Here is a 12,510-nt window from a genome sequence, read left to right on the forward strand (position 1 = left end):
AAGTAAATATAGAGAATGGCTCAATGAATACTCGTGCAATTGACTCGATTCAAATTGGAAGTACACTCTTTGTGTTGAATCTTTAGAGTGGCAGTCGTGAATGTGGCAGATGAGTGAGCGAATTAATGGACAAGTTAACGTTAACAGACGGACCAATTACTAATCAGTGTCGCTTCATTCCTCGCTTTTTTAAGCACTCGGACAATGATGTGTCACGTTTTATTTTTGCACTCGCAGCTGTTATTTTTTTCTCCAAACCTCCAACACAATTGAAAATAGGACGAGAGATAATTATTTGGTATTCAATATTATCTATCTTCTGTGACATCTATTTTTCAAAGGATTCCTCGAATAAAAAATATCATAAGAGTATAAAAATAAAAAATGATATAAAACTGTTTTAATGCTCATTTTTAGACGATATATTAATATTTTTTCAATTTATAGTTGATGTATTCACTACAGATGAATGTACTTTATTTAGTTACAAGTCAGACTGTCATTCAATCTCTTTCTATATTTCCATAAATTTAAATATTCTCAAACACGTTTTTTTTTTTTTTTATTTCTGAATAACATAAATGAATAAGAGAAGCTGAACGATCGTTACTCGCGTGTTTTTTTATCCAATAGTCTGGAATATTCAAACTCACTTCTGACATTACATCTGATGAGCAAATCAAAAATAACTCACCATTATCACTAACATATTAACTTGTAGTAATTATAAAGTTATCATGCTGATCTAATCTTTTATTCAAAATTTAATCCATAATTTTCCATCTCTCCATATGAATGAATAATAATATTTATGAGGGTTCATCTTGTACATAATATAAATTACTCTCCAACATGTTACCAATTGCTTGAGCAAAGTCAAAAATCGATGCTAATAAAAGTAAGTACTCGAGCGGGATAAATAGAGATTTACTGCTCATAAAGCAATAATAATAGAACCAATTTCCAACCCATGATCATTTACAATACATGTCAATGTACTTGCATTAACTTTCAATTTAGTAAAGTACACAATAATCCACACTTAATGCGATTTTAGAGTCAGAAGTGGAATTAATATACAAAGACCGGGATTGAGAAAAATAGTATTTCTCCTTTAAATTGCTGAATAAAATATATTTTACATTTTTCTCAACAATAGCTAATAATAAAAACAGTTTATTTCGTTCATAAATCTCTACTTTAGAAAACGAATATGTTTTTTCCACATTTGGTCGATCAATAATGAAAGCTTTAGTTTCACTCTAAACTACTTATATAAAATGATAAATTTTAGTCATTTTTATTAGAACTTATCAATAATTATGCTCAAGTAATACTATTTATCCTTGTAAAAAATTTAAATAAATATTTTTATTGAATAGTCAAGAATGGTTAATCCTTTCGAACAGTCATTTAGAAACAATTTAAAAATGAGTTGTCTAACTAGGAATTTTCTTGACTGCCGTTATTGTAAAAGCTCGAAATTGAAGGAAAAGGATGTAAAATATATCATAAGTCTGAATGTAGAAATTTATTCAACTCAATTGTTAATTTGAAAAAGTTCTTATCACTGATGAAACTATGCTCAAGGAAATTATTAGACGATTTATTTTGTAAAAAGAGATGAAAAACAGAAAAAAATTAACTAAACTTGTATATTTTATTTTATTTTATGAAATAAAAAAATCTGTAGACTGCCATTGTTGTTCAAAGGTTAAATTTAATAAATATGTTTCAATAAAAGTGGGTAATTCTTTATTAAACTAATTAAATCAATTTTTTAGTTTTCTATTGACAGTATTATTTCACGTTAATTTATTACAGACATTAATCAATATATGTATTCTACCCTCTGGTATATTTTTTTTTCGAAAATGACTCTTTCTCTCATACACTTGATTTCCCTTTGATGATATTCTTCCGTTACGGAATGATTCAAGTGAGTATTTCCCGTTGACTGATCGCGATCATTTCGCTGGAATCAAGTGTGTGTTGTAACGTGCACGTACTTACACTAGAGTGTATAGAGATTCTCGAGGGATTGGTGGGCCACATGACGGCAGGTAGTGCATGACGAGAGGGTGATTGCCACATCATACATATATCCCAACAGTGGAATTATACGACGATACGTCTGGCATGATCGAACGTAGATTCCCTCGAACGGACATTATCCCTAGCGAAACGACAGAAATTTATTCTCCACGCGACCCGAATGGGATTACAACAGTCCCTTAGTGCTGCGCTTAGACCACAAGAGACGTGGAAGGATGATGAGCAAATACTCCCGTGCGTTTGTGTTGGCTCGTTTCTCCCTAGTTCTCTAGAAGTTCATGCCTATAGTGCTGCGATATCATCCCAAGCAGGCGGGAGGGTTAGAATCGCTATCCAGACAGATACAAGGAGGTTACAATAGAAAATAATATATGAGCTATTTTTTAATAAAGAGCATATTCGTTCTATGGTGAATGTCATAATTCTTAAGCTTGAAGATAAATCTTGCATACCAGCTCTCACCAACTGAGAAAAAACTTGTACCAACAAGTTGCTTGTTTTTTGTTTATTTATTTTAAGTATGAAAAGATGTCTTAAATTACTCAGCTAACATTTATTTTGCTGCTTGTTTTTTATTCTTTGGCATGAGATATTCTCCTAGCAAAAATGAACTCAATAATGATATTAAAATATTTGAAGTTACTTTTAAATTTTGTGATCGGTATACTAGATTATTAGGTTTATTGTGTTTGTTCATTTGGCATAAATTAAATACAAATAAATATACAATTTATTAACTAAAACTATTTCAAATTTGAATGAGACATTATATCAAGAATTTTGGAATAATGGAAAAAATATTTAATTATTAATTGCTTTTAATGGAACGATTTTTTGTAAAACTGATAATTTAAAGTTTTTTTATTTAACTATTTTACAAAATTTAACATCATTAACTCCATATCTTTTAATTTAATCATTCATATTGTAACATAATTCTCGAAATACTTTTTATTTCCCGTTAACAGTAAATTACGATTTTAAATTGAGTGAGTATTTAGTAAAAATTAATACATTTAAATCCATTACATGTCTCTGTATATATGCAGAGTCAAAAAGGCTATACAAATAATTAAACAATAAACGTCTAATTACTATTCCGAAAATGTTTACGGAGAAAAGCAAATATTGAGATTACGTCCGATTTATGCAGACGAGGAATTACTAGGTTGCTTTGCTCAATATTCTGTAATATTTTGTATAGTAAGTTTCAATTTTGATGGTCGAGTGAACTATTTACTGTAATACTATATCGAGATAAATTCGAAATGCTGAAACTCAAAGCTACAATATGTAGTTTTGGCATTCTACCACGGTATTGTTGGGTATTGTTCCTGAAAAGATAATAATTGATTTGTCTACTATCAGTTTACTATGGTTGGAATTCACGTTATAATAGAATTACATTCTTTTATTATTTATTTACAATATGTATATTATAATTTACGAGATAAATAATAAGTGGTTGAATTCATATGATTTTTTCCAGTTGTGACAGAGATAGAGGGACTCTTATATTAAGTCCATTCAAAAGGGATGGAATATATATTTCACTACGTGTCACAGTGATTCATAAACCTAGCCTATCTCTTATGACGGGACAGCTAATCCATACAGCAACACTGCGATTGCCGTAGGCTGACATAGCAACTTTATTCGTAAGTATTTCAGGAATAGTCGCTCAATTTACAATTAATTTCAATAATTTATCTTCTATGGGACAATGAATTTTTTATGTGCACCACAGAATTTCATTTACATTAAATCATATTTAAAGAGTTTATCTTAATATCCATACTTTTCACATTTATGTATTTTTCATGACATTTTATCTCAGAATATTTTTCATTGTTCAATTCCAATTTTTATTGTAAGCTCTCATGGGAGATTTTTTTTCAACCCACATTGTTGATTGAATAAAAATTCATTTTTATTGAATAAAACTTTTTTTTTAGCAATTTTTAATGATATTTAAAATTTTTAATACCAATAACATTTATTTATAAATATTCTTGATCATTTGAATTACTACTGTTTTATATGATTTAAATGAAAAAATATTATTTTCTCTATCCAACTAGAGTGACCCACATTTACTATTTTAAATAAAAATTTATTTTTATGAAAAAAAACTCTGTGAATAAATTTTTTTTTTTCAAATGTTGAATAGTAACATGGTTTGTATTAATAGTGACTCAGTTAAAATGAAGCAAAATTTTTCACATTTTTGCAAGCAAAATCGATAAAAGCTGACATGTTAAAAAAAAACATTCATTTAAAAAAACTAATAACATAAATATCTAACAATAAGCTAATTTGTTTCAACATCTTCAATTCATCCTCAATGAATGTAATAATTTTTTCTATTCATAAAATATTATGAGGACATTAAGTAATATTTAAATAGCATTTTCAATTTCTGATTTTTTTTTTTAACTTTTATGAGAAAATGAGGTTAAAGTAGAGAAAAAAATCTTCACGTTTTCATACAAAATGTGGAAATGAAATTTCGAAGGATTCAAAAGAGGGTATATAGCCTCAAGACTCTTTACACGCGACCTCAAGGGAATCGCAAAAGCACGCGTGAAGATTTTCGCGGATGACACCTACAGCTTTCCTTCTATTCCTTTGAATCGCAGAAAAGTCAGGGAATGAGGAATACTTGAAGAGTCAAATAGAGAGGGGGCGAGTGTGTATAGTACCTGTGAGAGTACCCAAGCATGAGGAGACACGAATGTTTATTCAGGCCGCTAAGGCGCCTTCGTAGAGAGTCGATTATGCTCGTTGAATATTTTCGTAAAGATTTTACATAGCTCGTGAAGCTGTGCCTAGCGGGCAATGCAGACATGCGTATTCATTCTCGTCGACTGTTTTGCTTTAGTGAGATTCCCTCAATCCCTCTATTTCCTGACATTGGATAAAAGATAATAGAAGCAGAAAAACATACGAATAAACGTACGTCAAGCTTTTTCCAACAATCGGATCAATTTACGTAATCTGCGAGAAAAATACAAACTATTTCTTTGCACACCAATTTTATTTGCTATTTTTCATTTTTATCGTTATACTCGTTGTTTTTTAAAAGTTTTAATCAACATTTACATAGATTAACTAATCTTTTTTCACAATAATAAAAATCGTAATGAATTATTAAGTATTTCCCAATTTTTTTATTTATCTAGTTTAATTAATATTCTAGTTATGTTTAGGAATCGAATAGTGATTATAAATATTTTTTAATCTTTTAAACTTTTGAAATCTTATGTATCTTGATAGAAATGCTTCATCAATTATTGTTTTCTGTCAAGAACATTTGAAGTTTTTTTATGTCAATTTTCTTTACCAAAATCTTCTTTTCCATCGATAGTCTACATTCTATGAACTCGAGACAGATTTTACCTACACCAATAGATTCGTCTCGACTAGATTTATCGAAAGCACTGACCGAATTCGTGGATTGATTTTCTTGTGTGCTAAATTTTTTTGAAAATTCTAATTTTTGAGAAGTAATTGAGAATTCAAATTCGCCCATTAGAGTGTTGTATTTTTGAAGCATTTCAATATCTTGATAAATTTTCAAGGTAATTTTTTAGATAATTCAAAAACTCACAATCAACTCTAAGTTTGACATTTTACTTTCATAAGTGTAAAAACTATATTAAGTACTTTGAAAATGTTTTCTGAAAACTACTTTTCTTGGAAAGTTTTTTGCGTTAACCTAAAAACTAATCAATGAATTCAATTTTTTTTCAAAGCTCCTTTTATTTGTAATTGGCTTATCTTTACCCCTTATTGATCTCTCAATAATCAATAAAATGAATTTCTTATTTCTTTCTGGTTTTAAAGGAAATCTATTGTATCAATATTCAAATCTTTCTTTTTGCAGATACCAAAATCAATTAATTCCGTTCACTTGTACAGTAATTTTTTAACTTACAAAAGAATTCTTGGGCTCATTTAGAGCTGATTTTTTATTCACACAAAACATTGAATTGTTCTTATTACTTATGGTGTATAATAATACATTGTTGTATCAGTTTTTTAAAATATTAATTACATAATTTTCGCATGATCATTCATGTTCAACTTTAGTTATCTCAGTTAATCAACGACTTTTTTACTATCTATATTATTCCGGATAAAATATTGCACTTAATTTCATTATTTATTTCCACTTTTATTCGATAAAATATTCATTGAAAAAATTATTTTTTTATTTTTAATCAACGTTTTTTAATTAATAAAAAATCTCTTTTAATATTAAAAAACTTCCCTAGTAGAAATTCATTTGATTTTCCCTTGATTCAATAAAGGTACTGTCTAGGCAAACCATGAAATCATACCATCTATAACTTAAACATAATTTAGCATTGTTATGATTCGTAATAACATAATTTAACGATGATTCTATTTATCAATACTTTTCTTAAACGGAGTGACATTAAGACAATTAATAAAATAAATTCATCATCATTTTTGTTTAGTTTGTTAATTCAATTTATACAGGATAAAACAATTCGTAAACAATGTAAACTCGTTAAAATGTAATAATTACCCTAGTAACCAGTCCTGACGTCAGAATTTTTGTCAGAGTTATGTACGTCCGTTCCCGTTCTGCATTAGATTGCCGTTAATTTCTGACGTTGAATTTTTTAACGAAAATCTTACGTCTGTCTATTTCTGAAAACGGCGGATACAGACGTAAAGCTATCATCAATCTTACGTTGATTTGGCTACTAGGGTAATTTCAAGATGTAATATTCCTACAAATATTTTTTTGTATTATTTGAAATATTAGATATCAATTCAAATCTAAAAGGTACAGAGGATCTCCGTAAGTACTCGATAAAATCTTTGAATGTGATGGCAATGTAAATATAATAAATATCAAAACATTATTTCCATAAAAGAGTTTAAGAAAAATTTATCAAATAAAATAAATAAATTTATCATTATAAGGTAATAAAAATTTTATACATGTAAATGACTGTTAATAACAGGAACTCATTCGATAAATAAAAAATTCTTTTTTAGTTGTAAATTAATTGTAGAATGTAATTGAGTAAAAACAAAAAGTGACCCATAATCCTACCTTCTTCTCTATGATTTTCCAAAGAAATATTGTTGATGTTAATGATTAATACATTTCTCTTTTACCGATAAATAGAGACAATTCCATGGTTCTTGGGCAGTGCCTATCTTCAATAACTCCAAAAATTTTTTGTTATCAATCGATTATGTCTTCTGTTCACTAGAACAACTGATATTTTATTTTATCAATGTTATTTTATGATGATTCAATCTCTGAGGTTAACGTCATCGTAAACTTCGAATGTTATTCGCGCAATAGAGAAATAAACAATTGCGTTGAGTAGTTATGAGAAATGATGTGTCGAAATGACTAACTCTCGCATCAACAAAAAGAGTTTGTAAAGTTTGTTCTCCAAATAAAATCTATTACTACGAGGCTGTATACTTTATTGTGTCAATCTGGAGTATTTTTATCACTGGAGAAAATAACAATTCTTTGTACTTCAAGCTTTGAATATAAATTCTGCGTTACGTAAATTAATAATAGTTCTTATGCGTCTCTCACCCCAGATCGTATTTTAACCCTGGAATTTGCGTCGCAGCTCGTCGAAACATAACCCAATTCTGTCGGAATTACAACCCTCAGATAAGAGAAACAATAACGGGAATAGCGGAGACAAGTAACAATATTATAGATACCTATATAAAGAGACAATTAAATTTTCATATTTTACTCTCAAAAAACAAGTTTTTCATTTCTGTAAAACTTTATCTTTTGTCTTCAATTTAAATTATAGATTTCGTATTCAAATTAATTAATTAATTTAATTATATTTATATTTATTATTAATTACTTTATCAAGAATTTTTGGGCTTTATTCATCAGATAATTTGGCAAATTTGTTATTAGTTTTTAATAAATAAATGTCCCAGATTTTATTATTCATTATCAAATTTTAATTATAAATTTAAAATGACTGATAATGTCATTAATTATTCAATTAATTACATGACTAAATTGATTGGGTTCATCGAATATATTTGATTTTATAATAATAGAAATGACTGATCAATTATTTAAGTATAATCTCTCATGAAAAATTTTCTTTATAGAAATTTAACGCCTAAATATTTAATGTAACTTTTATTTATTTCATCGCCTGAAACTTTTTAATAATGAACTGATTGAAAAATAATCCTGAATAAATATAATCTTTCACCATAAATGAACTTGTCCAATAAACCACGTAGAGATTAAAAATTGTTATAATATCTTTGACAGTATTTTTTTACCTTGACAAATGGACATTTTGTTGACTTTGAAACATGATAATAATTAGATATAATCAAATAAATAAATAAATTAATTAATACATTTTTTTCTTACATTTGAACTGTTTTATTCAGTGGTGAAAAGAATAAACGAATAGCATCAAATATGCAATTGTTTCAACGCTAGGATGCTCAATGTGCGATACTCGAGCTTCACTAATGAACCTACGAAGCAGTGCCAGAGGCAAGTACTCGAGAAGCACTTTTACTGGTATCACTCTGTCTGGTAACAACAATGCCACGTTCGAATGATGTAAAGAAGAGACAAGAGAGCGCATTGAAAGATACGGCACGTGGACTCGTTGCACTTGATCAGGGGAGTAGTCAGCCACCAGAGTAAAAGGGATGAGCAACATGGTATTAGTGTTGGAGAAGAGCAAGTTTGTGAATCAAGGGATGTTTTGCGAAGAGCGTTCGTAATCGTTGAGTGCCTTTGGAACGAGAGAGTGCAGATTGGCGACTCAACTCTATTTAATTGCGTGAGCATTTCTCATCCCCTGCAACGTCAACAAGAATATAAAGGTTCACTTGCGTTCCCTTGAGAATGACTTCAAATTTCATTTTCCCACACGTGAGAAGATCTATTGTAAAATATAGGGTGTTGTTACATCACGTGTAATTTCATTAAAGAAATATTTATATTTTTTATGTCACATGAGTGTCGTACTTGATTGTAAAATTGATGTCTCTAGAGCTTATTAATTAGCCCACATCGCTCTTAGGTGTTTCAAGGAATGTTGTTTTTTTGCTTCTATAGAGAACTATAGAGTACTACTTTAAAAAACCTTTGAATGAGATTTTACAATCAACTAAATAATAATCTGGATGATATTTTATGCAGACAAGTGCATGTTACTTGGTGTTTAATTGTAATGTTGATTTCTCTTGTGTTTATTATGTTGATTTTCATTATTTAGGAATTATGCAGAAAATTATTGTTATTATTATGATAATTGAAGGATGAAATTATTTATAATAATTATGCTAGAAGGTCTGGAGTATTTTGAATTTTATAAAAGAAACTTCAAGCGACTATTTAAATGAACCCAAGTTTAAGAATTAATTAATTCTTATTCTGAACACGGTTATCGTAAGTTTAGGATACTTTAGCCCTTTAGGGTAACTTTGTCCCAGACCTTCAAAATGTTTCATTCTCCAGAGCTAATGTACTTTGACTTTACGATTCTCTTAAAAATATTAATTGTGAAGCTAAAGTAAAGAAAGCCTTCTAAACTAAGTTAAAGAAAATTTTATTCCATATAATATATTATTTAAATTCATCAACATTCAAGAAATCTGAGGGAATTGACCGCAAACTTTTTTAGTATAATAAATTTAAAATATCATCATTCGTTGAAAAAAATTTAATTTTAGTCCAAATTGAATATTTTTCCAATGAATTATTTTTTGATTGATGAGAATTTGATTATGTTTATTGATGAAATATTTATCGAGTATTAATTGTCTCATTTATTTGAAGTAAAATGAAAGACAAATAGACACCCAATATTTTCATGATCAATGTTAACAAATCAAGAAGAGAAAGCACACATTACCAAGTAATTACCGTATATTTTAATGCTACTTTTATAGTAAGGTTTGTATGTAGACCGTGGGGATCAAGCATTAGAAGAATTTAGTAGCTGATGAGGAATACAGTGGTTGAGGCTGGAAAAGAGGTCGTAGTGAACCTTGAAGACAGACGTGACGGAAAAGAGCAGGTGCTAACGACGTCTAAGAAAACCCAAGTTTAGTGCACAACATATTTTCGGAGTCGGCAATTTGGTCCCTCGTTCAGAGGTAGAAAAAACTTTCTATGAGAATTGCAGAAGTATAATCTCGCTGGGCTATTTCGATGATAAAAGATAAACGAAAAGAAAAAAATATATATGAAATGGTGTTTGTACATATTGTGTTTGTTTCAGTTTTTTTTATCATCTCGCTTGCGAATGTAAAAACAACGGGTATACAATTGTGAGTATTTGTGTAAAAAAATGGGAGGTGGTCTTTTAAATTTAAATGAAAAATTTCTGGTTATTTCACATGCTCAACAATTATTCAACGTCACACTCGCAGGCATGTCACAGATTCACACGTCATAACGATGATATCAGAGTAAAAAGGTTTTCAAACAAAGCCGAAGGCTTTTTACCATTAATTAATTAAAAATAATCTTTACCATGAAGTTTGATAAAATAAACAAAAACTATGTCTTAATAAAAAGTTAAATTATTTAATGTTCAGTATTTTTTCCGGTGTTGTGTACACGTCTGATATATCTGGTATGAACAGAAACACTCGAAAAATATTTGCTTAATAAAGTACTGAAAAAGGAAGTTAATTATTTATATTAAAATAAAATATTCAAATGCATATTTATGAATCTTATAATGTGGATAATATACTTAGAAATGTTAATATTGAAAAAAAAAATTGGAACAGTATTTTTTATTAGATTTAACAGATTTTACTAGATTTATTCAAACTCATTAAAAACTTTTTAAAAGAATTTTACTCAGTTTGTAAGAAATTTAAAGCTTATTACTATCGTCCATACTTTTAAGTCAATTACGATTTCCAATATCCCAAGTTTAAGTTTATAAATTTATTTTCATATAAATGGAACGAAAATGATGTTGCATTGGAATCATAAGTATGCTATAAACATGAGAACACTTAGCTTTCTTCTGAGACATAATAGTAGGCTGACTGGTTTCAGCACAAAGGCAGACAGCGTGAACATGTCGGTAAACTTGCCTAACGAGAGACTAATTCCCAATTGGCCCTACGTCAGAGTTTACTGGAGGGAAAGTTATCGAGTCGTCGTCTGGAAGGTGAGGGAATGTGGTGGAGTTTCAGTAAGCACCGAGCTTGCAAACTCTCCCCTTCAACTTATATAATATAACTAGACACCTCGTCAGATTCGTCAGCTTTGACACTTTTCCAGCGGATCAGTCCGGCCAAAAGCCATCGTCTTGGTTTTTTGTCACAGACCACGAGTCATTGAGCGTGATGCTATTTTACGGACGATGCTCTTCTCTCTTTCGTCTTCTTCCATCTGCACGAGTACCAAGCGTACTCATGAACCATACCGAAACGGTGATGCCTCAAAGACTTTACGACGGCGCCAGTTGCAAATTTATTTTGCCTATAAATACAGAATATGGTGTCCATGCGCTCCAAGATGTGACTCACGACACGAGAAAATCTAAAGTTGCACATCAGTCTTGTGCAGGCATAAGCCAATGACAGAAAGCCAAACAAAATAAATTTTCCAGTTGGCCACGGAAATAATACTGAAGGAAATGATATTATTTATCTATCAAAAGTTGTGTATGGCTTGGGAAAAGAAAGAAAATTGGACACAGGATGCTATAATACATCCTCCAGAGACGACATTTCCGATCTGATATCTGATGATTTTGCGGTACACTAGAACAAGACAAGCATCAAGACTTTTAGGTATAGAATAAGTCACGAATGTTTCTCAGTGACTCTTGTACATTTACCGTTTGCGTGAACACCTTACTACGTGCAGCGTGTACCAATGCTCCTGTTTGCCGTTACACCCACAGCTTTGTCGGACTGTGGCGTATCCGCGAAACAAATCTTTCGACGTTCGATCACATATCTAGTATTTGAAGGCAGCTGAAGAAATCAAGTAAAAAGAATAGAAGACACGTAGAACAAAACGTCGTTTCTCTACCGAGTTTCTTAGGGAACTTGAGATTTACCAAAATTTGGCATTCTGCACGCGATTGTTCCAAGACCCTTCGCCAAGCTCTTCTCCACTTGCAAGTCTCGCTTTCTTGACACCAACAAGTCTCACATCCATACACGAATAGAAACCAGTACTACCAGCGGCTTTGAGCATTCATCTATATTGAAATCCAACGCGCATATAACAGCTATATATATAGACGTATGTATAAAGGTGAAGAGGAGAATGGGTGCTGATGGAAGAGTGTATATATCGAGAGGAGAAAGACAACGAGGTGCTCTAGGGCACGTCTTTTATTTTCTTGCCGAAATTATTTGTAGAGAACGCATAAAGAGGCTTTTCAAAATCCAGCACAGCCATCAACAGAGAAT

The sequence above is a fragment of the Chelonus insularis genome, unplaced genomic scaffold, assembly GCF_013357705.1.
Source record: "Chelonus insularis isolate UGA/USDA-ARS -01 unplaced genomic scaffold, ASM1335770v1 contig_75_pilon, whole genome shotgun sequence".
NCBI lineage: Eukaryota > Metazoa > Arthropoda > Insecta > Hymenoptera > Braconidae > Chelonus > Chelonus insularis.